The sequence below is a fragment of the Sapajus apella genome, unplaced genomic scaffold, assembly GCF_009761245.1.
Source record: "Sapajus apella isolate SASKATOON/1434 unplaced genomic scaffold, GSC_monkey_1.0 scaffold44, whole genome shotgun sequence".
Classification (NCBI taxonomy): domain Eukaryota; kingdom Metazoa; phylum Chordata; class Mammalia; order Primates; family Cebidae; genus Sapajus; species Sapajus apella.
In genome coordinates, this window is record NW_022436984.1 from 13,706,667 (window position 1) to 13,731,702 (window position 25,036).

Sequence of the window (25,036 nt, forward strand, 5' to 3'; positions counted from 1 at the left end):
AAGCCCCAAATGTCAGTTACTGCACATAAGTAGAAATCAGCAGATATGAAGTCAAGGCCAGGCTCCATGGCTAGTTGGCTATGTGAAGGAACATTTCTGCTCCAATTTTCCTATCCAGGCAATGGGGAAAGTAATACTTTCCACCAATCTATGCTGAAGGGATATTGTGATGAGTCAGAGAATAAATCTCCGATTTTTTTTGTTGTTTAATGAAGAATATCATTGTATTTCCTATAGTAAAGGCTTGTTCTGTTTTAGTCCATAAGGTGAAAAGAATCAATATATAAAGAATTCATGTATCCAAAATAATCACAAGAAAGACCTTCAAGAGATATTTGCACATCTATGTTCACAGCATCACCACAATGGCCAAGAGGTGAAAGCAAACACATATCAGTAAACAGATGAATGTTAAACAAAATGGTGAATATTATTCAGCCTTAAATAGTGGTGTGAGTGTGTGTGTGTGTGTGTGTGTTTACACACACACATTCACACCAACATACGTATCAATATACATACCACTATAACAGAATATTATTCAGCCTTAAAAAAGGAAGAAAACCCCATTACATGGTACATGGTTGAACTCTGGGGACACTGTGCAAAGTGAAATATAGGAGTCACATATAGGCAAATATGATTGCATGATATGAGTATCTGAAGTAGTAAAATTAATAGAAAGTAAAACGGTAGTTATCAGGGGCTGGGAGAAGGGGAAAAGGAGAGTTGTTTAATGAGCATAGTGTTTTATTTTTGCAATATAAAAAATTTCTGGAGATATGTTTCACAACAATGTGAATATACTTAACACTATTGAACTCAACACTTAAAATGGGTAGGATAGTAAATTTTCTATTTTTTGCTACAATAAGATTTTTTAAAAAATGTAAATAATTCAACCAAAGGAAACAAAAGCCTCAAAATAACATCTCGTTTTGGTTTTAGTATTAGAATTTGCCTAAAGGGGTATGGTCTCTGATGAGATTTCTTTGCGTGAGTAGCCAAGTTTCTGGTTACCAGAGGTGTGTCTGGACAGTAATACACTGTTCACAGAAAGGAACCAAGTGTGCAAATGTCCCTGTTCCATCTAGTTTGTGCCTTTCAATGGCAGAGGACAACAGCAAAGGCATTAGAACCTTCCTGAAGGAATACGGATAGTTGCTACTTCTGTCGGCTGCCCTACATAGACAGGCAGTACTGATTTGTGATCATGTAACATTCTAAACAGCCACCACTGAAGATAATTGCCAGTTCTGCATCACCAAGAGCAGGAAAGGAACTGCTAAGAGAGTCAGAAAAAATAAATAAGTCAAATACTGAGATAACATGAAATTGAATGAAATAAAAGATTATAAGTAAAATAAAGCAAACACGTTTCAAGTGAGTTTTGTTTCTCAAGCCTAAGAAACCCCATTTTGGCCCAATATACAGACTACTAGAGAATTTCTGGTCCTTAAAGCACCAAGTGCTTCATGTGGTATTTGCTTTTTGCTAATTTCTTAGGAAAAAGTGCCTCATGATTTGCGGCAGTGACATTATCTTTCCTATTAAAAAAAAAACCCATGAATCAGATTGGAATAATATGAACTTAGTAGAACAGAGCCTTCAGATCTAGATTCTCAGCCAATCACTACTTTACTGGGTTATCCTGGGCAAACCTGTACTTTATCTGTTTTTTTTTTTTTTTTTTTTTTTTTTTTTTTTTTTTTTTTTTTTTTTGGCAAAGGTAGACACTTTTAAGATCTGCCTCGAGAGACAGCAATGGTGGAACAGAAAGGGCACAGGATATGCTGATACAACATGCCACAGAAAGCAACCAGAGACTTCTTGGTTTGAGGGAGCCTGGGCCTTTTCTGCTAGGCAGTAAATGACAGGAAGAAACTTAGAAGGTTTTCTCTTAAGTGATGTCTAAGGCTCTGAGCTACCAAGACTTCTGGGAATCACCACAAATATCCTAGTGTTATACTTTACTCAGTGAGCAGAAGGAATTTCTCTGTTGGAAAAAAAAAATCAAAACAAAATAAAAACAAACCTCTAAAGGCATATTGGGCTCACAATTATTTCCGATAGGGGCTCAGTCCTGTGGGAGAAAGGGAGTCAGGTAGACGCCACGGAGATCAGATACCTGGCTGATTAGCTCCACTGGGGATGCTGCAAAGGGCAAAACTTTGTCCTCTCTCTGAAGAAGCATCTTCTCTGCAGGGCTTTAAAAATAGGACTTGCTCTCAGCATTTAGAGAAGGCAGAGTATAAATCTTCCTGGGGAAGAATGGAAGAAATGAAAACCTTCCAAAATATTTGGGGCACTGGGTCCTGTGGACAGTTGGGCTCCATAGTTAACCGAGATGTTGAAATTGCATTCATGCAATCTAAAATGCTTAGACATGGTGAAATATCTAGTTGAATCAATTATTTTGCAGTGAAAACAAAAGTCTCACCACTGAAATCCAACCTGTTTTTGTTACTGTTGATGTTTCATTATTTTTACTGCATTTAGCTTTTGAGGGGACACACACCAAGGTGACAGTGATTTAGGTAAATCTTTTTTCTTCCTTGCTTATCTTCTTAGTCAAGAGGTATTTCTAGTGTTTCAGGCAAGAGCTACATTTTCAACAAAGGAATAAAGTTCATAGATATTTACTGCAGCTCCCTGTTGCTGCTATCTCTACAGTACTCATCATAGGTTCTTCTTCAGGGAAAGAATGCTTTAGGCTTTGGAAGGTACACAGATAAAAAGAATCTGTGTTTTTGGCTGGAGCTACCTGATTCCATTATCTCACTAAAATTGGTTACTGAAATACTCTCTAATGTCTCAGCAGGTCATATTGTGTAAATGAATGATTGTCTGAATATTTTGCTTATTTAACCTTTTGTAAAAATTTTTTTTTAAGAAGTGTCACTCTCTTGCCCAGGCTGGAGTGCTGTGGTATGATCTCGCCTCACCAAAACCTCCGCCTCCCAGGTTCAAGCAATTCTCCTGCGTCAGCCTCCCGAGTAGCTGGGACTACAAGCACGCACCACCATGCTTGGCTAATTTTTGTATTTTTAGTAGAGACAGGGTTTAGGCAGGCTGGTCTAAAACACTCCTGACGCTGCAATCCACCCACCTTGGCCTTCCAAAGTGTTGGGATTACAGGCGTGAGCCACTGTGCCCGGCCTAACTATTTTTTATTGAGATATGATTTACATATAATAAAATCTAACATTTTAAACTGTACAATTCAGTGGTTTTTAGTATACTCATAAGGTTGTGCAACCATCACCATTCCCTAATTCCAGAACGTTGTACTGAGCCCCAACAGAAACCCTGTACCAATCACCATTTACTCCTACTTTCCCTTACCCTCAGCCCCTGGCAATCACTAGCCTACCTTTTATCTCTATGGATTTTCCTATTCTGGCTATTTCACATAAATGGAATCATACAATATGTTGCCTTTTGTGTTTGGCTTCTTTGTCTTAGCAGAACGGTTTCAAGTTTATTCATGTCATACATGTAACAGTACTAACATCTTTCAAGTAATTACTGCATCCAAGGCAGGGAAGTGTTGAAGCTTTTCTTTTCTTCCAGATGTATGGAATTGGTACAGACTCAGCCTAGTCTTATGACCAGCCCTGGATGCCATGGTCACAGGCAGCATATTTGTGGTGTAGCCCTAAGGGTTACGGAAACCCCTAATCGTTGAGTTAACCTAGTGAGACATGGAAAACTGCATGGAACACAAGCAAAAAACAGGACATAACTGAGAAATGAATAAAGAAAGTACAAGACAAAGAAGGTGTTCAGGGACACAGTTAAGATCTGAGTCCTGGGTCAGGACAGGATCAATTAAGAGAGAAAGAACAGTGTATGAGACAGGGTCAGTGGCCAGGGACGGATACCAGGCAGCGAAGGATCTGTAGTATTCGGGTCTGTAGCAGCTGCCCTGACTCAGGCCATGGGACTTCAGAGTTCTCTGTCACAGAACCATAGAATATTTGCACTGGAGAAAAATTAGAGCTATTTTCCTTAGCACCGCCATTTTGAAGATGAACAATCTGAGCTCCAGAAGGGCTAAGAGACCTCCCCTCAAGCTAACAAACTTTTGTGATCACTTTCTTCATCTTTTTCCTCTCAGTGGAATATATTTTCAACTATAGTTTACTGCCATGGGACCATGGCATGGGATTCCAACAGATGGATCTGGTCATATGTTAGTGCCAAAATGAGGCTTAGCAGCCATTTACTCACATGCCCTTATGCTATGTAACAATCAGAGAAGGTCTTAGATATTTTTACATTAGCTTAAAAGAAGAGAATGATGTTCTTTGACCTGATTTTTATTGGTTTGATTGTCTAAACACTTGGAGTTCCTTTATATTTTAAATACATTTAACTGATTAGTATCAATCTATAGATTTAGATATGGAAAGAAATGAATGGGGTCCACCACACGTCAGTCAATGGTAATTGGAACAGTGATGCCCAAAATATGCACATAAATGTCAGGTAGTGACCACTAAAAAACAGTTGGTGTTCAACAGACTGTAAAATTGACAGGTCAAAAGGCACGACTCCAAAACCCTTCATCATTTAACATTCAGAGCTGTAATGTTTAAGTCAGTTTTTTCCTCGCATCATTGTATAGAAAAAAAATTTTCCTTAAAAAGAAAATTAAAAATAAATAAATTTTAAATATAGCCTTGAGATTAGTTAAAAAAATTTTTGATGTATTCATATAATGAGAAAATTGAAGGCATTAAAATGGTGGTATAATGTGTATTTATTGAAATAAGAGTTTAGTAACGTTGAGCAAAATAAGGGCTATAGAAGAGCATTTAAAATTTGATGTCTTTATATATTTTACAAATATATATATTTATATTTGGGTGTATATATAGAGAATATATCTGGAAGGACATCTATAAAGTACTGACAATTGTATCCCCAAGTAGTGGAATTACATAAGGATTTAGTTTCTGGAATTTTTTGTCATTTTGTTATCTTATCTTTATCTTCTATTTTTTGTGTGCAATGAACATGGATTACTTGCATTATTAAAATATTAAAAATAGACTTTGTTTTGAATATTGTGTTTGCAAGGCTGGTTCATTATCAGTCTCTGCAACAAATACCATTTTAGAATCTGTAACAAAAATAAAACCAAGTTGTCCTTATCATCTTCAGAAACACAAGAAAATACTGAATTCCTCTACATCAAATATAAATCTGTACAAAGAGGCACTTGTGAAAAGAAACAAATGTTTGGGGACTTGACCTACTCCCTTTCCCTCCTCTCCTGCATCTCAGAGAGGTACAGCTCGTTCTCATTCCTTTTGATTTCTTAAATCACCATCTTCTCTCTAGGCTAAACACAAAATTCATGGTTAGGATTTACCCCTAAGTTTCAGGCTGACTACATTATATTTGAAACAAGCAACTCGTCTCTGTCTTGTTGAAAACTTTACAGGAATATCACCTCAATAAGCACACTTGCTGAGTTTACTGTTATCTGCCTTTACCTCATAGGAAAGCCCTACTAACGGGGGACTTTGAATCATCACCTTTGCTTATTCATGAAGTTGAAAGCTACAACAATAGATCATGTTTATTTTCCAGTAAAACAAACTACCACGGTCATCATGATGTGCAACTGTGAGAGGTGCTATTTTCATCATAGGTTATATCAGTGGTGCCTCTGGAGTTGCTCACCACGCATCCACTAACAGTGGTCCAGGAAACTTCATTCTGTAACATTTTAATCAAATTCTGTTTTTATGTTGAGTATTTGTCTCTGAAGGGCATTTTCTCCACAAATTGTAAAACTGTAAAGGGTTTTAGATAAGTATAGGTATAAATATAAATAAAATGTACAGGTATACGTATGTATATGTAAGCACATTTTTCTATCCTGTATATTTCATAAGTATTTATAAGGATGGACTTCTGATTCTGAGCCAATGGATCACATACATTAGAAAATACAAGATAAGATTGGATACCAAGTGAATCACATAAATGGAAACAGAAGCTCCTACTTTTGGATTTGGAATCATAGTGTGCCAGAAATAGGGCCAAACTTTATGTAGCAAACTATAGATTAGTTTTACATTGTGCATTTTTTTCACAATTATTCCCATTTTCTAGAGAGCTATTGCTCCTGTTTTTAACAGCTTAATTTGACGTACCACTGACATACAATAACCTAAACATATTTAAACTGTTCAATATGATTAATGGGTTTTGAAATACATATACACACATATGTATATATGTGTATGAAATATATATATATACTGCTTATATACTACACATATATACACACCCATATATATGTACCATTTGCCATAATTGAGATAATAAACATAATCACTACTACCCAAATTTCCCTTATATCCGTACCTGTCTCCTCCCCAAGTAATCAATAATCTTACTGTCACTGTGGATTAGTATGAATTTCCAATATTTTTACACAAATAAATAACGCATTATGCACTTTGGGGAGGGAAGGAGGAGAGTCAGGCTTTCACTCAGCATAGTTATTCTGAGACTCATCCATGTTGCTGGATATATAAATACTTCATTCCTTTTTATTGTTGAGTAGTATTGCTGTGTATGGATATGCTACAATTTGATTACCTATTCACCTGCTAATAGATATCTGGGTTGTTTTGAGTTGCACAAGTCCTTGTATAGCTACATGCTTTCTTTTCTGTTGGGTAGATACCAAGGTTTAGAATGGCTGGATTATATGGTAAGTGTATTTTTAACTTTTTTTAAAAAAAACTCTCCTAAGGTGATCATATTATTTTACATTCCAACCAGCAGTGTAATCAAGTTCTGGTCCCTCCATGTATTTATAAATATTTGGTATGATCAATGTTTTTTAATGAGACAGGTTATTCCTATATTGCCCAGGCTGGTCTTGAACTCCTAGGCCCAAGTGAACCTCCTACCTCAGACTCCCAAAATGTTGGGATTACAGCTGTGAGTCACAGCACCCTGCTATGGTTCAATTTCAAATTGTAGCTGCTCTATCCAGTGTGCATTAATATTTCATTGGGGTTAATTTATATTTCCCTAGTGACTAAATTATGTTGAATATATTTCCCCGTGCTTATTTGATAACATATATTTAGTGAAATAGCCACTCAAATATTTTAGCAATTTTACGGTATGTCTCAATTGTTAAATTTTGAGCATTCGTTAAATATTCTGATAGAAATATTCTGTTAGATATACTATTTGCCAATATTTCCTTTCCATCTGTTTTCCTTCACTGAACAACATCTTTCAGAGTAAAAAGTTTAAATGTCGTCAGTTTTTTTTAGTACATAATATTTTTGGTAAAGTATCTAAGAAATATTTGCCTGACCTAAGTTGTCTAAGATTTTGTTTTTTGAAAAAAATATATATATATGATTTAGGTTTTTTATTAGGTTTCAGATCTTTCTGGAATTAATTTGTGTATATAGTGTGAGGTATAGATCAAAATTCATTTTTTATTCACTGAATTATGTTGAATATACAATGTTTCCAGCAGCATTTGTTCTCCACAGAATTGCCTTGTATTTTTGTTATAATAACAAAAACAAAACCCCAAACCAGTTTATTCATATATGGGTGGATCTAGTTCCACAGTTTATTCCATTCTAATCACCTATTTCTATTTTTATGTCACTACCACACTATCTTGGTAACTGAAACTATAAAATAAATCTTGAAATCAAGTAGTGTTACCCTCCAATTTCATTCTTGCTTTTTCCGATGCATTTTAGCTATTCTATGTTGTCTGTATTTCCATATGAACTTTAGAAAGAGCTTGAAAAATTTACACAAAAAATAAAATGCCTACTGGCATTTTCACTGGAATTATATTGAACATCTAGAGCAATTTGGGAAGAACAGTTACCTTAAAAATATGAAGTTTTCTGACCTGTGAAAAGCATCTCTCTCCATTTATTTAGGTGTTCTTTAATTTCTCTAGGGATGTTTTAAGTTTTCAGTGTATAAGTCTTGCTTATCTTATGGTAAGATTTATCCCTAAGTATTCTATATTTTTGATAACATTGTAAATGGTATTGTTTTTCTAATGTTACTTTGTGTTTGTTTCTAGTATTTAGAAATACAATTAATTTCTGCTTATTAATCTTGTACGCTGAAAATTTGTTAAACTCCCTCACTAATTTTAGTAGTTTTATATATTTTTATTGCATTTTTATAGAAATAATTATGCTGTCTGTGAATACAGAGGTTTATTTTTGTCTTTCCAATATGGATGTCATTTTTTTTTCTTGCTTTATTGCACTGTGTAGCACCTTCAGTACAATGTTGAATAAATGTGGTGAGAGGAGACATCCTTGCCTTATTCCCAATATTAGGAGAAAAGAACTCAGTATTTCACTGTTAAGTATGAAGTTAGTTTTAATTTTTTCACATATGTCTTTTATTAGGTTGAAGAACTTCTCTCTATTTCTAATATTTCTCAGAGTTTATTTTAAATATAAGTGATGGATGTTGGATTTGTTTGATTGCCTTTGCTACATTTATTGAGATGATCGTATGTTTTCCCTTTTTTAGCTTGTCAGTATGGTGGTTATCAATACAGTAATACAGTGAACATTTTATTATTTATGCTGAATACTGAAACATAATAACTTCTGGATAACAGAAGGTTAGTCAAAGTTTCAACTCAATGACACTAGATTGGACCATTTTCTTTCCTAAGAATAATTTTTTTTTGTAATTTCAGTTGGCGAACCCTGTTACATCTGCTATTTTTTTTTTTGAGACAGAGTCTTGCTCTGTCACCAGGCTGGAGTGCAGTGGTGCAACCTTGGCTCACTGCAACCTCTGCCTCCTGGGTTCAAGTGATTCTCCTGCCTCAGCCTCCTGAGTAGCTGGAACTACAGATGCGTGCCACCATACCCAGTTAATTTTTGTATTTTTAGTAGAGATGGGTTTTCACTATGTTGGCCAGGATGGTCTCTATCTCGTGACCTCATGATCCACCTGCCTTGGCCCCCCAAAGTGCTGGGATTACAGGCATGAGCCACCGCGTCTGGCCGACAACTGCTTTTGTAACTACATTTGCTAGATCCAAATGAGTTAGTACTGAACTAGCATTTAAAAGGGAGAAAAGAACAGTGAATTTTAAAGTTGATATGTAACTTAAAATGTGACCCTAAATCATGATCCCTGCTTGAAGAATTGGTCAAAATAAAGAAAAATAAAGATGGATCACATGCTCTTTAATGTCACTCTCTTGCCTGAAATAAACCTTCAGGAATATTGATCTGAAATCTTTCCATGTAGCTAAAGTAACAATCAACTTGAAGAGCTATTTTCCAGTAGCAGGTCTGAGAGATAGAAGTTTATCTCAATTTTATCTAAGTTCTTTATAGACTTTGGCACATGGTGATAATACACGAAGTAACGAAACGGGGGAAATATTCAAAAGCTTCTTGCAATGAGAACATTTGACACTGGGCTGTGTCATGAAATGGACCTAGGCATGCAACCAAGATAAGTAATTACACTGGCCTCAGGCCAACTTAAATTGTGTATTATAGACATTCTATGTAGAAAATAGTCCATTGGTTCTGCATATAAGCATCACTTGCAAAAAAAAATGTGATATGAAAATCTTTTGCTCTCCAAGAAGGACCTGAATGTCTGTTGACAAGACAACCTCTATGGGTACCTCAGTGACACAGTATACATGGTGAAAAAGAAAGTGTGAATTATTTGTGATCATGATCAGTAAAAACCTATTTGGTCTATGAATCTGGATCCATTCAGATTGATATGATTCTGGAGTCAACTGTCCTTTGTGGTTCAAGGATATAAGAAAACTGAAGAGCAGGCTTGCAACTTTAATATTGAAAAAAAATTTTATTGAAAGGAACATCACTTGACTAAGTTTTGCTACCTCCAAAAAGCAGTATGTTCTCTCTACTGGAAAAGACCTAAATACACTCAAAAAGCTTACTGGAGGATTTTTTCCTATTAATTTGAGTGTTGTATATGAATGCAAAATTTGGTTGAATACTGATAGATAAGTTTGGTATCAAAAAGTCTACTTAGTTCATTATAAATATTTAAATTAGGAACATATGTTCTTTGTTTAAGCCTGATAAAGCTTTAGCTGAGATCTTGAGTTTTCACAAAATAACTTTTCACAACCCAATAACATATAAGGTCAGGACTGATTCCCCTCCTGCAGATTTTGCCTGATAGTATTTTTGTACAAACCTCATCACTCCTGCTTTTTCTCAGATCATCTCTGAGCTTATTTCCTAATGCAAATCTTGATGCAAGGCCCTAACCTGGCTGCCATCCAAAACACCTCCCTGCCTCAATTTATATTTTATATTAATACATTACCCAGTGGTAGTCCAGCAACTTTGAGTGGCCAATATGTAATCTCAGTCTCACACTGATAAAGGAAAACAACCATACATCAGAGCATTCACCATCCCTCAAAGTCCCTCTATTCCTCTTACCATGCTTTATGTCATCATCTGGCTCATTTATTTATTTATAAATAGCCCTCCACTCAACACTTCCGAATGCAGAAAATTTTTCTACTTTGTTCACTGGTAAGGATAAGTGCTCAAAAATGTTGTTGAATAGCATTTAGAATTAGTATTAAGAATACATCTTCTAGAATTAAGATTGTGTAATATGTTACTGAATATTTCAGCTTCTCTGAAGGTATCCTTGGCAGAGACAAGGTTCTCCCTGACTAAAGCAGAGATACTTTTTTCTCAATTCTCTTGTTCATCTAACTCCTCTCTGTTATTTATTCCTGGCTGGAGACAGTATCCATCACTTCTCAGATTGATGCAAAGCAGTGGTAATAAAATAAGCTACATACATCATGTAATCATATTGGTTTTATGAATCACATTTTTCTGAATTAGAGAAAATAGTTGTTTTGGTTTAGGCTGGAGAAAAATTCTGACTCATGTCAACAAATCACTGACAAGGCAGGCACTGATAGAAATAAAAAGCTTAAAGCAAGTTTTATTAGAGAAAACTTGCAAGAACTCTACACAAATATTGATTAATTATAGGTTGACTCGATATTCTTTAAAACAAAAATACACATGACTCTATGTCAACTGTTAAAGAACAGAACATATAACTAGAAAAATAAGAATATTTATTTAAAATGTTATACTGCATTGTGCTTTTTTAAAGACAGAAGCTATTTATGAAGCAAGCTCAATTTGTAATTAGGACACACAATTCCTCAAGCTTTGTAGGTCTATTACCTTAAGTTGCCCTTACTTAAAACAAATTATTCTTATCTGAAAATTATGGCAACATTTAAAGAAAACAGTAAATCTGTGATATTTCCGCAAATTTTGAAATGGGTCAGATTTTCCATTTTATTTTCATTATACTGAAAACCTGATGTTGACCTTTGTTTCATTCCTTGATGTAGTATCTGGGGTGCTGTGATGTCACTGCTGTGGATATTCACCATGCACTGACAGGGCAGATTTCCTAGTGGGTCAGGGCTGAGAAGATTGGAGAGCAACACTAAAGGGTATAACAAGAGTCCAGCGCAAGCTTTGATTTCAAAGAAAGGGCTAAATATGGATTCATGGCAACAAGTACTACCACATGGAACATTTAATTATTTTTCTTTCTCTCTTTACATCTAAGCAGGCTAAGTAAACTTGCTGGATCTGGGCTAAGTTTGGGAGTTGTAAAAACAAAAAGTCATAATCATCAAGTGATTTTTAAAATTCTGGAGCGCATCATAATTTCCTCGAGAAATGGTTCAAACTATGATTATCTGAGCCACATCTCAAAACTACCTAATTAGAGACTCTCCTCCAGGGGGCTGGGCATCTGTCTTTTAAAAACCTAATTCCAGGATATTATTATACTCAACATTACTCAAGAGCTGTTGGTTTTGACTCACACTTACTATGTACCAAGGGTTACATACTAAACTGCTTCTATGTGTTACATTAGCTAATTAAATAATCCTACAATTCTAAAAGGTAGGTGTTGTTTTCATCTCTATTTTACAGAGAGGAAAAAAAAATCTTAACTTTTCCAAAGCCATGTGACCAATAAGTGATGAAGCCAGAATCACCTGGCTCCAAATCACACACTTAATCTCTTATACAAACTGCCTCCAACCATACAGAGTATAGTACCCCATATAAATGTAGACCATTTCTGTCTAAGTAGAACCTAGAGATATTTATAAAATTCAGTCCAAAAATAGTGCTACTAATTTTATTACTGAGTGAAACTGATGAGGAAAATATATGCATTGAAATTCAGTCTTTAGGACTCTGGAAGTTACACAAGACTATCAGACAAAAGCCTACCTGTTGTATCAAGTGCCTAATGTGTGCAAGGCTTAGGAAACTTACTCTCTGGGAGTTCTTTTTCTACCTCAACTTTTCAATACAATGTTTGAGTGTAAAATTGGTGTCTGGGGCAAAGAATTTCTGCAGATGTTACCATTACTAGAATGTGAACAATGATTCTATGGATTAGCTATAAATACACTAACTGGAAAGCTCTTAACTCCCAGGAAACAGGAATTGGAAAGTAAGACAGGAATACCCAGCTGAGAAGGTAGTTTAGGTAGACACAATGAGAAAGCCTTAATTCCTGGCATATTCCTGTTAACAGGCAATGTGGGAATGGCTTTATTTCACCTCTGAGAGAAATCTAGGTGATGGATTGTTTTATGAGATGCCTGTGATCACAATGAGAATTTCCAATTTCCTAAAGAGAACACTTAGCAAGTGTTCATGAATCTTCCAGCAGGTCATGCCATTTGAAATGCAACACACATAGTTCAACATTGACTCTTTTTAATGTTGCTTTCTTTCACTATGCTTGGAGGTACAGGACTAAGGGACCCACTCTGCCTCACATAATATCATCAGGGTTTTTATTCTGCTCACTGATTTTCTGAAGCATTGATTTTTGTGGTTTCTAGTCAATTAATTCTTGGAGCTTCCTCTGTCACCAGGTTGATCCACCTTTGGCAGTATTGAATTCCTCTGTAGACCATATGTTCTTTATCAGAGATATTCAATACAGGTTTCCTGAACAAATGATTAAGTGAAAAAGTATATGTCTCATTAAGCAGCACATCTCATACTCCCATATATTATACATGAGCAGTTCTGCCTGCCGCAAAGCTCCTCCTTATGTTAAGCATGATATTAACATGAAATCGTCATTTGACTTTCCTCCACTAGCCATCATTCTGCCTTTGGACAGCTACAAACAATTCTTCCCAAGGACAACCTTTCTAGTCGCTGAAAATAGTTATTATGAACTCTTAAGTTCTAATTCTTCTTCCACTTTCTTATCAATTTCTTAAATAATCTGACTTCTAGATATATTACAGTTTTGTTCCTCCTTCTGTGGAGAGAGTTTGCCAATGTCCTGATTAAAAAGTGGCACTAAATGAGCACAGTACTGCTGATGTGAGCAAGTGGATGGTTCTCCATCATAAATAGAGATTATGACACCTCCCTTTTAAAGCTGTTAGCAGATATAGGATGATGGAAGGACCCAAGATTTTAAGAAATGGGACTCAATAAATATTAGTATTTGTCTCAACTGTCATCATTACCATCATCATCATCTTCATCTTATCTAAGTCTCTAACAGCCTGTATAGTTGCAGGTGTTTATTATTTAACTTAAGGGCCACATACTACATTTGTAAATACATATACGTTGTTTTTCCTTTTCAGAAAAAATTCAATACTTATTCTTTTTTCAATGCAAAAATAATCATGTCTTCATTGAAATATGGATTAAAATATTAGCCAGGAAACAGGGGTCAACCTTGCCCTCCAACATGACACTATTCTTCAAACCATTATGTTCACTGCACTTAGTGGTCCACTTTACCTGGGACTAGGTGATGAATTTCTGAAAATATAATCTACTTTTTTTATGTTTTGTGTGTGTTTCATGTTACGGATAAACCTAAACAAATAAATGTCAAATTACAATTTGATGTTAAATATTAAGGAAGAATGGGATTTTTCCAAGATCAGAGGTTTACTAAATAACAAGGAAATAACTTTCAGCTATATTAGGTATCTTAAAAGTCTTATTATTTTGAATTCACTTTGATGTGTGTCTCATTGTTAAGAAAAGTGTTAAGAAAAGTGATGAATGGTTTGATGTTAAATGGATCATGTAACACAGGAGATCATATTTAAAAGGGAGGTTTTCCTTCATTTTCAATATTTCCTAAAATTGATTTATTAGGAGTCTTCCCAAAAGAGCAATTTATAAACTCTGTAATGAAAATGCATTAAAATAAAATGTGGCTGACCTCTTCTTTCCTTGTGCCCTCAGAACACTCTATCAGTCATTACTCAGAAGAAATTAGCCAATTTGGCTGTGAGTTATCAACAGCTCTTATCCCTTCACTCCAATAGCCTGGACCCCTGGACTTCCCACTCTAACCATGCAGGTGGGGGATTGTGTGTGAGAAAGAGGCATGCAAACCACAGCAAAAAGGCTGTAAGCTCCCTGAATTTGGAGTTGAAAACCTTTTGTTCGATTTGGCTTTGTATATTTTTCAAGGTCATACATCTACTTATGGTGCCAATGAATCAATTTCTTCATCTACAAATTAAAGGGGATATAAGACTCCTTTTTATGTAAAGTCTTTCTGTTATACCAATCCAACAGCTGTCTTTTTTCCTTTTTAAATAATGACTTTAACATCTTATGGAAAACATCTGTTAAGGAACGTAATTGGCTTCTCTGAAGTCTTGATGTATGGTTTGCACAAGTAAATTATCTAAGACATTTATAACCAGGGTACCAATGTGTATCATTTCTAACTGGTATTCTATTTTTCAGAAAAGAAACTAAACCTCAATATTTGCATGCTAAGACATTGATCTAAAAACAGACCAGAAGGCTCTCAGTAAGGCATGAGGTCTGTGGGTTCTTACCATCTGTATTAGTCTGTTCTCATGCTACTAATAAAGACATAACCAAGACCAGGTAATTTATTTTATTTTTTTTAAAAAAGAGGTTTAATTGACTCACAGTTCTGCAGGGCTGGAGAGGCCTCAGGAAACTTACAATCATGGCAGAAGGGGAAGCAAATACATCCTTCTTCACACGGTGGAATAAAGGAGAAGTGCCGAGTAAAAGCGGGGAACAGCCCCTCATAAAACCATCAGATCTTGTGAGAGCTCACTCACTATTACATGAACAGCATGGAGGTAGACGCCCCCATGATTTAATTACCTCCCACCAAGTCCCTCCCATGACATGAGGGGACTATGGGAACTACAATTCCAGGTAAGATTTGGGTGGGAACACAGCCAAACCATATCACCATCTGTGTAACAAATCACCTGAGATACTAGTATGTAAAGTATTTTCCACCCATTTAATCAATTTATAAGCATTTATTAAACCTCTACTGTCTGTTTCAACTAAGAAATTCTGTTGTCACTCATTAGTTACCTTAGGGTATGCCGGTGAATCTCTACGCAGATGAAAAGGCCTATGATGACTCTCACTGGAATTGACATAGCAATTATCCGCAAAGTTCACATATTTTTAGCAGTAAGTCAGTTTCTTTGACCTTTCTTACCCCTTTTAAACTTCACTGGATGAGCTAAAGAAAAGATTATATCACTAACAATTTTAGGAAGACTGCTCTGTGACTTTACATAATAAGAAAATTATTTTCCAAGTATCCCCGGGTTCATCAGCTAAACTTCTTGAATCAGAAAACTAATTTATTCACCCTTTTTTTTTGTTTCAAGGAACTACCCCAGTATCTTCAATTTAGTAGATAATCCATACATACTTTTTGGATGGAAAGGACACCATAATTTTCTTACATTTAATGCTTTCACAGGCTGGGCAAAGTGGTTTACACCTGTAATCCCAGTGCTTTGGGAGGCCATTGTGGGAAGACTGCTTAAGGCAAGGAGTTCTAGGCCAGCTGGGTTATATAGAGAGATCTTATCTCTACAAAAAGTAAAAAAAAAAAAAAAAAAAAAAATAGATGGGCGTGGTGGTGCACACCTGTAGTCCCAACAAGTCAGGAGACTGAGTCAGGAGGATCACTTGAGCTCAGGAGTCTGAGGCTGCAGTGATCTGTGATCCATCACTGCATATAAGCTGGGTGACAGAGCAAGACCCTATCTCTAAAAATAATAATAATGCCTTCACAAGTATCTGTTAAACCAAGTTTGAACAGTACCAATTTAATAAGAAATAAGATGATTATAATAAATGCCACTTACACAGTGCCTATCACCATTTATTGGATAACACACACACAGACACACACACACACAATCTCATTTAATCCTTAGAGCAACTCTCTCTGGCAGGTTTTGTAATTCATGTTTAAAGACGGATACATATTTAGCATTGTTCAGAAAAGAAGGGGCACTTCTTTCCATTTCATTGTTGCTAAATTTTAGTTCAAGAGTTTTTATAATTTAAAATTCAAGGATTATATACACTTAAACTAATGATGGACAGAGATTACCAACAGAAGGTAGGAGTGTTTACAGAAATAGTCTTAATTCTTTGTAAAGCAACATCATATTGGCAACTGTAATGCTTTTGTTCCCGAGCTTCCAGTGTCTTTATTATAGAAAACTTACAAGATTGATAATCACTTTTCTTAAACAGCTGTGAAGACTAACATCCATCACAGTGTTTCCTTGATAATCATCCCGGATTTTATCAATACTTCCAGTTCCTAATTTGATATACAAATGGAAGTAACTTAAGACTTTAAGACACTGCTGTCCATAGAAAGCTCACAGGTCTTGCAAATAGACTTGTCATGACTGAGTCTCAAATGATTGCTTCACCTGGTTTTTAAAAAAGGTCAATTTCCTTAGCTAAAAATAGCTCTGCGTGATTAATCTATTCAACATTAAACAAATCTGGATTCTGACTTACTTGCCCATCTTAATCTTCTTTTTTCAATCCCCAATTTAAATTTCTATTAACACTCATTCCATAAATATTTGTATGGCGAAATTCAAGGACCAGGAAACAGAATAATGCCAAATTAACAGAGTGGCACTGTAAAGGAGCATATGACCAAAACAGCTGCAACTCAATGAATCTGTGCCAATGCCCAGTTTTTAAAGGGGGAAACACAACAAAAACAAACCCTCTTCCCAAACAGCTTCCAAGAGTGTTTAACTAGATCCTAAATACATTGCTGAGATTTAGAAATAGTTTTCAGTGTTTAAGTGAGGTGAAGTAATGCCAGAAAACTTGGTCTCTTGTCAAGGTATATATTTCACTCATGAATAGATATGAAAAAATACGAGAAAGGTGTTTCAGGGGCTTAATTTTAAAAATTATGAGAAATTTTAAAAGTCTGTACAAATATTTTGCTTATTTCCATGCATACTTCACTGATAGAGTTATCATGCAATTTATATTCTAAATTGCAATGCTAAGGGAGTAAAAGGGCGGGGGGCTGTTTACAATGATAATATGTGTAAAAGACTGTCTCATGAAAACTGGGATGTATAGTCATCCTATTCAGAAATAAATTTATGTAAAAAGGAGATGGAGATAACCTGAACAGAAATCCACGGGATTGAAATATGATGAGCTCAAAAGAATCAGTGAGGAGTTTTTAACTTTTCAATCATACTGGGTTGGATGTAAAGAGGTAGCATGAATTGATACTCTAAGTGAGAAGGTAAGAAGGGCTTACATTTTTGAAGAGGAGAAATGCTCAGAAAAATCAAGGAGTGGGAATTACATCTGGTTTTCAACAGACAACTATAAAATAGGGTTCAAATAAAGATGTGGCTATTTCAGAGGCATTTTCTTAACCTACATAGCAAAATTATTTAAATTTCCTGCTGTAGACTTAAATACGATCAAATATTCCATTTTTTTTTCTTAACTCAGAAGTATTCTTTCTCCTTGTTATCACTATGAAGGGAAATGTCATAGATCCCTGTTCTAAATATGATTCAAAGTGAAGTAACTCATTTATTTATTAAAAATGTAGGGTTTCAGTAACCACAAAGTGACCATTTTGTTCATCCACTGGAGAAAATAGTTTCCCTCCCTCCCTCCCTCCTCCTCCCTCCGTCCTTCCCACCTTCTTTTCCTTTCTTCCTTTCTTCTTTCCTTTCCTCCCTTCATCCCTCCCTCTGTTCATCCTTCCTTTCCTCCCTCTCTCCTTCCTTTCTTCCTTTTCTTCCTTCCCTTCCTCCCTCCCTCCGATCCTTCCTTCCCTCTCTTCCTCTCTTCCTCCCTTCCTCTCTCCCTCCCTTCCTCCCTTCCTTCCCCCCTCCCTGTCTTTTTCTCTCTCTTTTAATCAGAGGAATCAACATCTCAAATCTAAAGTTTATCAGGAACATACTACTTTTGATTCCCCAGAAAGGCTGCATCTTGACAAGTTCTCGGTTTAGCTAGAAACATCGTTGCATCATGTTTTCTTACTAAAGTGCACATGGGGGCAAAGAACATCTTCTGATGGTACTGATGTTTCCAGGTGACCTCCTTGCAGTGCAACAACCAAATGGCTGCAAAGATGATGTGGCTGAGACATGGCCCTGATCTCTCCTCTCCATGTGTCCTTCTGTATCCTGACACCACTTCCAGACTCTCTTTCTCTCCAAGGAATCCCCACCACATCCTTTCTCACACTTTCCTTAATAATGACCCAGTGTATATATGTAAAGGCCTGCCTCCTCCCCACAGACAGACTCTGTGGAGAAAAAACTACAATTAATACTTTAGAGAGAAAATAGCCTGTATTTTCTCTCTTACAATCAGAAAAATAGCAGACAGTTTTCCTGGTGAGGCTTTAGGCTGATGCTCCATCATGTAGAAAACGCACCATTCTGCCAGCTCTAGCAAGTGCCATGAACACAGTTGACCTTTCGAGGTAGGGCAGGAAGAGAATGTTTCTTGAGAGGGCTGCCAGGCCCCTGATACCAGGAAAAAGTCCAGTCCTGGCCTAGGGATGCTGCTTTTCCCTTGCAAACCAGTGGCGTAGATAAAGAACTAGTCTAATGGTATCCCTGAGCAAGACTAGGCATGACTACTTTTTTCTAGAAATTCATTGTTCAATTTATGAGCAACCTAAGCATATAAGAAGGCTACATCTTTACATATTTTATATTTCATTGTTATATTACAGGTTATATTATAATACCATTAGAAAAATTTGGGTCAGTTTCTTTCAGATCCAGTCTTAAAACCTGAATCAATATAATACTTGTTTGATTTCAGTAATAAAAAATAAGCACCTCTTTACTTTGATATTTCTTTAAAGTTCACTATCCTTTATAGGTTACCTAGAATGGGTAAAAAGGCAAATTGCACATTAATGTTAACGTGAGAGTTCACTGCTGGGCCTGCATAATGTCAAGAAGCTTGAGCTGGCTTCTTCACTCACCCACAGGGAGAGTCAGCAACTCAACTGTCCTGAGCTGACTGACAAACAGATGTACTGCACCTTCCATCAGCAGCTATGCAGTCTACATGGTGGTGGAACTGAAGGTCCTACATCTGGTCTGGAATTTTGAGACAGGCCGAGGTAGCACAGCTAAAGGACTCACTCATCTGCACCAGCCTCTTCGAACCCAGAGCTAGGGACCACAGTGTGAAAAAGGCTACTGGTGCCTGCCCACACTCTTTGTATTCTGTTTACCCCTTATTTTGTACTTGTCTTTGCCTGTGATGCTAAACCTCCCACTTTTGGTACAGTATATTATGTAAATCAAGAGAACGGATCTCCCTCTGTCCAAGACCACCTCATAATATAGATGAAAGATCAAAAATAGTCACAGCTTTTGAAACTGCAGTGCTTCTGTTTGAAAGTCTCCAATGAGCAGCAGGGGAGACATATTTTAAAAAATGGTGAAGAAAGGGAACATCAGAGAGAAACATTAGAGAGAGGTAGACACACGTATCTTACTGCTACAAACCTTTCTTCTCTGCCTCCGTCTTTTCTTGTCACAGCCCACTTATTTTGCTTCTCCGCCTTCCTTCTTAACTATTCTCTTCCTCTCTTTCTCTTTTAACTTTTGAACTGCCAAGAGTTAAAGAACAAGGTGCTTCCCTTGTTCAAAATTACGAGATGAAACAAAGTGCTGCTATTGATCAATGTATGGTCATCACGACTATGGGCTACTAATGGTTCCCGATAGCCTGGTAATGACTAGCATATTTAAAGAGGACAACTTTCAGCCACTTCCAGGAGGGCCTGTGCTTTAAGTATTGCCTTAATCTAATCTATTCCAGCCATTTGAACTGACGATGTAAAGTTAAAGATGACTGTGTGGAAACAAGAGAAGGATCCTACCCAGAGTGCAGAGGTATTGATTCTAAGGTCAGGGCTCATTAGTAGAAATCTCTGTTCCAAGTAATCTTCCAAGCTCACTGCACAGTATTAGGTCTTCCATTGGAAATAAAACATTACTTTTATGTAAAACAACTTGTAACAATAATATTAGTACAATATAGCAATTTTAAAAAGAAATTACTTGCAATTCTACTACTGTCTTAAAGTTTATAATTTTAATTTATTCCCTTTCAATATTTCTCACATACACATTATACATTTGAAAGTATAATGCACAAATCATTGTATACCCTGCTTCTTTTTAAATGTTAATTAGATTTCTATTTTGATAGTCTTCATAGTTTTTAAAGGTTGCATGATTCCACTGAATGACATACCTATACAATTCACATAAACATTCCACTGTTACAATACTGGACTTTTGAATTGTTTTGAAATAACTCTGGGAAGTATCTTCGTGCATATGACATTTTAACATTTCACATTATTTCTGTAGAATATAGTCCCAGAAGAGGCATTATGTGTCAAAGGAAGTAACTGTTACATGACACTTAATACATGCTGCCAAATTTCAAGTTATGGTTTTTAAAAACCATTTTGAGCACCTTTTTGTGCAAATCACTTTGCTACACTTTGAGGCACAAATGGATGAGTTTAAAATACAGTGTTTCACCATAGAATACTATGCAGCCATAAAAAATGAAATCATGTCCTTGCAGCAACATGGATGCAGCTGGCAGTCATTATCTTCAGTGAATTAATGCAGGAACAGAAAACCAAACATTGCATGTTCTCACTTATAAGCAGGAGCTAAACATCTTTATGTACACATGGACATAAAGATGGGAATAATAGACACTGGGGACTCCAAATGGAGGGAGGGAGGAAAGGGTTGAAAATCTACCTACTGGATACTGTGCTCACTACCTGGGTGATGGGATCAGTTGTATCCCAAACCTTAGCATCATGCAGTATACCCATGTAACAAGCCTCCACATGGACACCATGAATCTAAAATAAAAGTTGAAATTTTTAAATAAATAAATGCAGAAATAAAACTGAAGAAAATACAATATTTGCCCTGAAAATCATTTAATACAGTTGGGGAAAGAAGACATACACATGTGAAAAGAGAGCCACAGGAGGCCAAGGAAGAAAGAAAAAGATCATGTTTAGCAGAAGAGGGTAAAGAGACTTTGGGGATATTCTTAGGTTTGGATGGGTTGTGGCAGAGACTACTCAGGTTGGTAAATAGAGTCGTATGAAAGAAAATTAACAGTTTCAAGGAATTTTTGAGACTCAAAAGCACTATGTGATGAAATTTAACATATTATCCCGGTCCACATAGACTCCCCAAGGAGTGTTCCATGATTAGTAATAGTTATTCACCTTTGTCCTTGAAACACCCACCTCCCCTGTTCCATTTGATGTGATATTTTAGAGGTTTATCTCCTCTGCCTCTAATCAGTCATTCTCTTTTTTTTTTTAAATTAATCTTCCTCCAACTACTACTTTGAGAACATTTCTCAAAGTTCTCTCAGTTTTTTCCTTGTTTATATATTTCTATACCTAATGGCACCCGATGACTTAGCTCTTGTCCTTACTTCTTGCTGCTACCCCCCCACCTCTATTTTCAGCTCTCAGTTCTCATTTGTGGTCTCATACATACATTTTCCACTGCCTTTGACAGCAGTTTAAACTAGAGATATCCATAACTGAACTCTTTCTGTGGTCTCTAGATAATCTGAAAGCATCACAGTTCGCAAGCATGTCATCTTTCAGGTCTCTTTCATCTTCATAGCTCACATTGAATCAGTTTCCAAATTTGATCCCAGCTTCCCAGTGACTTCCAATTTCCTGCTATTGTAGGTGATCAAAATCTCCCACCTGGACTATTGCAAGGGCTCTCATCTGATCTGTGTGCCTCCAGCTTCAGCCCCTTCAATCTGTGCTCTACACCATTACCAGTTACCTTCTAAGAGCCCAGAGTAGATTATGTCACTTGTCTGCCCAAGGACTTTCGGCAAATCTAGAAAGCCTGCAAAGTCCAATCCAGACACATTAATGTGTCTCTCCTGGTTCCTTAGATTGAACTCACACTACTTCTCTATTTTTATCTCCTCACACTACAACCTTTCTCACACACACACACACACACACACACACACACACACACACACACACACACACACAGAGGACTATTTGAAATTTACTGAAAACAGACAAACTTTCACTCAGCCAAGCCTTATTCTTGCAGTTTCCCTTGAATGCTCTCATGTTCTCTGGCCCATTGAAACCTTATACAAATGTTACATCCAACCAAATGTTACTACTTCCAACAAGCCTTCCCAGGCCTCTGCCTCCTCAATCTGAACTCCTATTAACTTCCTGTATTCCACAGCACAGAGCAGTTAATTTTCTTGCTGCCTGTGCAACTAAGATGTTCCCTTTCTGGAAGCCAAGTTCATAAATTCAGTACATCCAAGTGTGTTTAAATTTTTTAATCTCTTTGGCCAAGGGCTGAACTTCCTCTTGCTATTAGAAGATCTCTTGCTAAACCTGAAAGCGTTTAAGTGTTCCACAGAATCCTCATTAACAGATGTGAAGAAGAGTAAGGGATGGAAAGAGAAAAGGATTTAAGTTACTGATGATTTTTCTCTCCAATCGGCCCTATGACATATCTTCAAAACCAGGTCAAGAATTCTCATTACTTGTCATGGCGGGTTCCTTAGCAATAATGTGGTATTGCACATTCAAGTTCTTGTTTTAGGCTCTTACTCCCACCCCAGGCCCTTGCTTAGGTTTGAAGTGAGAGCTTAAAGCAGGGAAGACTCCCAGGCTGCAAGCATTTCCCAATCTCAAACCACCGCGTATGATGCTGACCGGAGTCCTGGCACACTGTGGTAGATCCTAGTCTAAAAATAACCTGAGGTAGGATAGAGGGGAAAGAGAGGAAGAGAATTTATGACCAACCCTCCTGCTTTATTTATCACTTACCCTGGGAAAGTACTATGTAATAAAAAGGAAAAAAGAAGGCAGCCAGGCTATTTAAAGAGCAGCAGCTGAAACTTCAGAAGCATAAACTAATGTTTCTAACTAAAAGAGGGTGTGGAGCATGAGAGTTTTTTAAAAAAGTAGATGCCATATGTTAATGAACTGAATTTTAAATCATATTTTTGAATGGACCATCCTACCCTATTTATTAGGACTAAGGGTTATTCCCAAAACCCGTTCTGACTTTATGTCATTAGAAAGTACCATATTTTTTCTATTTGCATACTACAGGCAGGATAGTGTATGTTTTTGCCTCAAGTGAGACTATTAAAGGAAATATATTAAAATGACAAGGATAATGATCATGTCTCATCAAGGCCAGTCCCTCCTGCCATTCTTTAAGCTGAACTACCATAAAATTTCATTTCACCTCTTTGAAAACTATGTCTTGTCGGACAAAATGTAAGAAAAGAACAAAACCCACCAGTGACTGGTAACAACAATGTCTTAGGTGGACTACATTTGGTATATCAAAATCAAGTGGAAAGCTAGAAATATAAGAGTAGTATTCCCTTATGTTTTCCAGTTATTTCTGATGTTTTCCCTGAATTAACACATCAGTCCATTATTCCAAGCTGGGATACACAGACACACACACACACACACACACACACACACACACACACACACACACAAACAAAATAAATTACTATTATAAAGAGAGGTAATTATCGATACACAAAATAAATATACTACTAGTTGCTTATAGTTTGCAAAGGCAAATGTGGAAACCCTCATCATTTTACCAATTACCAGCTCATAAAAGGAAAAAAAGTTAAAATATATTCTCCCTTATGCACAGACTGCTAAATAATTGACTGATCATGATTAAGTAAACTGAGGCATTCTAGAAAAATGACAAATGGCATGATTTATTGCCTTGGGAATCTATGTCATTTGCTAAATATAACTTGCTTGTAAGTGTAGATAAATATTCTAATACAATCAAGTTATCTTCAAACCAGAGCCACATACAAAATTAAATGAATAAAAATGTCTCAAAGGACAATACTTTTTTTCCAAATGAAATAAAAGTCTTATGATATGGCTCTGAGCAGTACATGTGCATGCTAGGAGGATCAGCTTTGCAGCCCTACAGACAAGTATTCAGATATTAGCTTTAAGCCTCTGATTCCTCCCTAGGAAAATGAGTGATATTTTCTATGGTATGAGAAATGGGTGATATTATCTATGGTATGAGATTGTTATAAGAATTTATTGAGATAATTCAGTAATTGCCATATAGTGTACTAAGCTTAGTGTCTGGCACATAATACATTAACAATAAATGTGTATTTTCATTGATATGGTCATTATTTATTATCACTAGTGAGAGGCTAAAAAGTGAAAAGTCTAACTAGTGCTTTTAACTTCATTTTCTACAGAATATTCATAGAATCATCTACTTAAAACACACACCCTACTGTCTTTGGTACTTCTCTGAATTATGTCCATGATCCATTTTAATGTCTGTGCAACCCTATAGTAAAGAACCCTCCCAGGAGAATAAAAAAGTGCCCTTTATGTTACCAAACTTTTATGTGAGTTAACTGCATTGAATGGGATGGGTTTTCCATTAAAACTCATCAATTATTTTTTATTAGTATAGCTTTCTAAATATATTCATCTATGATACTTTTTCTTTCCATGTATTTAT

General features: G+C 36.2%; 1 protein-coding gene and 1 long non-coding RNA gene across 24 annotated transcripts in view; one reads left to right on the forward strand and one right to left on the reverse strand.

Moving 5' to 3' along the window:
- The window catches only part of SLC8A1 (solute carrier family 8 member A1), a 382,674-nt gene that overhangs the window by 183,246 nt on the left and 174,392 nt on the right, over nucleotides 1–25,036 (reverse strand). The gene's annotated exons all lie outside the window — the stretch shown is intronic.
- Nucleotides 393–24,063, forward strand: LOC116524292. The gene is made up of 2 exons (XR_004257260.1): nucleotides 393–472; nucleotides 23,968–24,063. It is a non-coding gene; the product is annotated as an uncharacterized LOC116524292 (long non-coding RNA).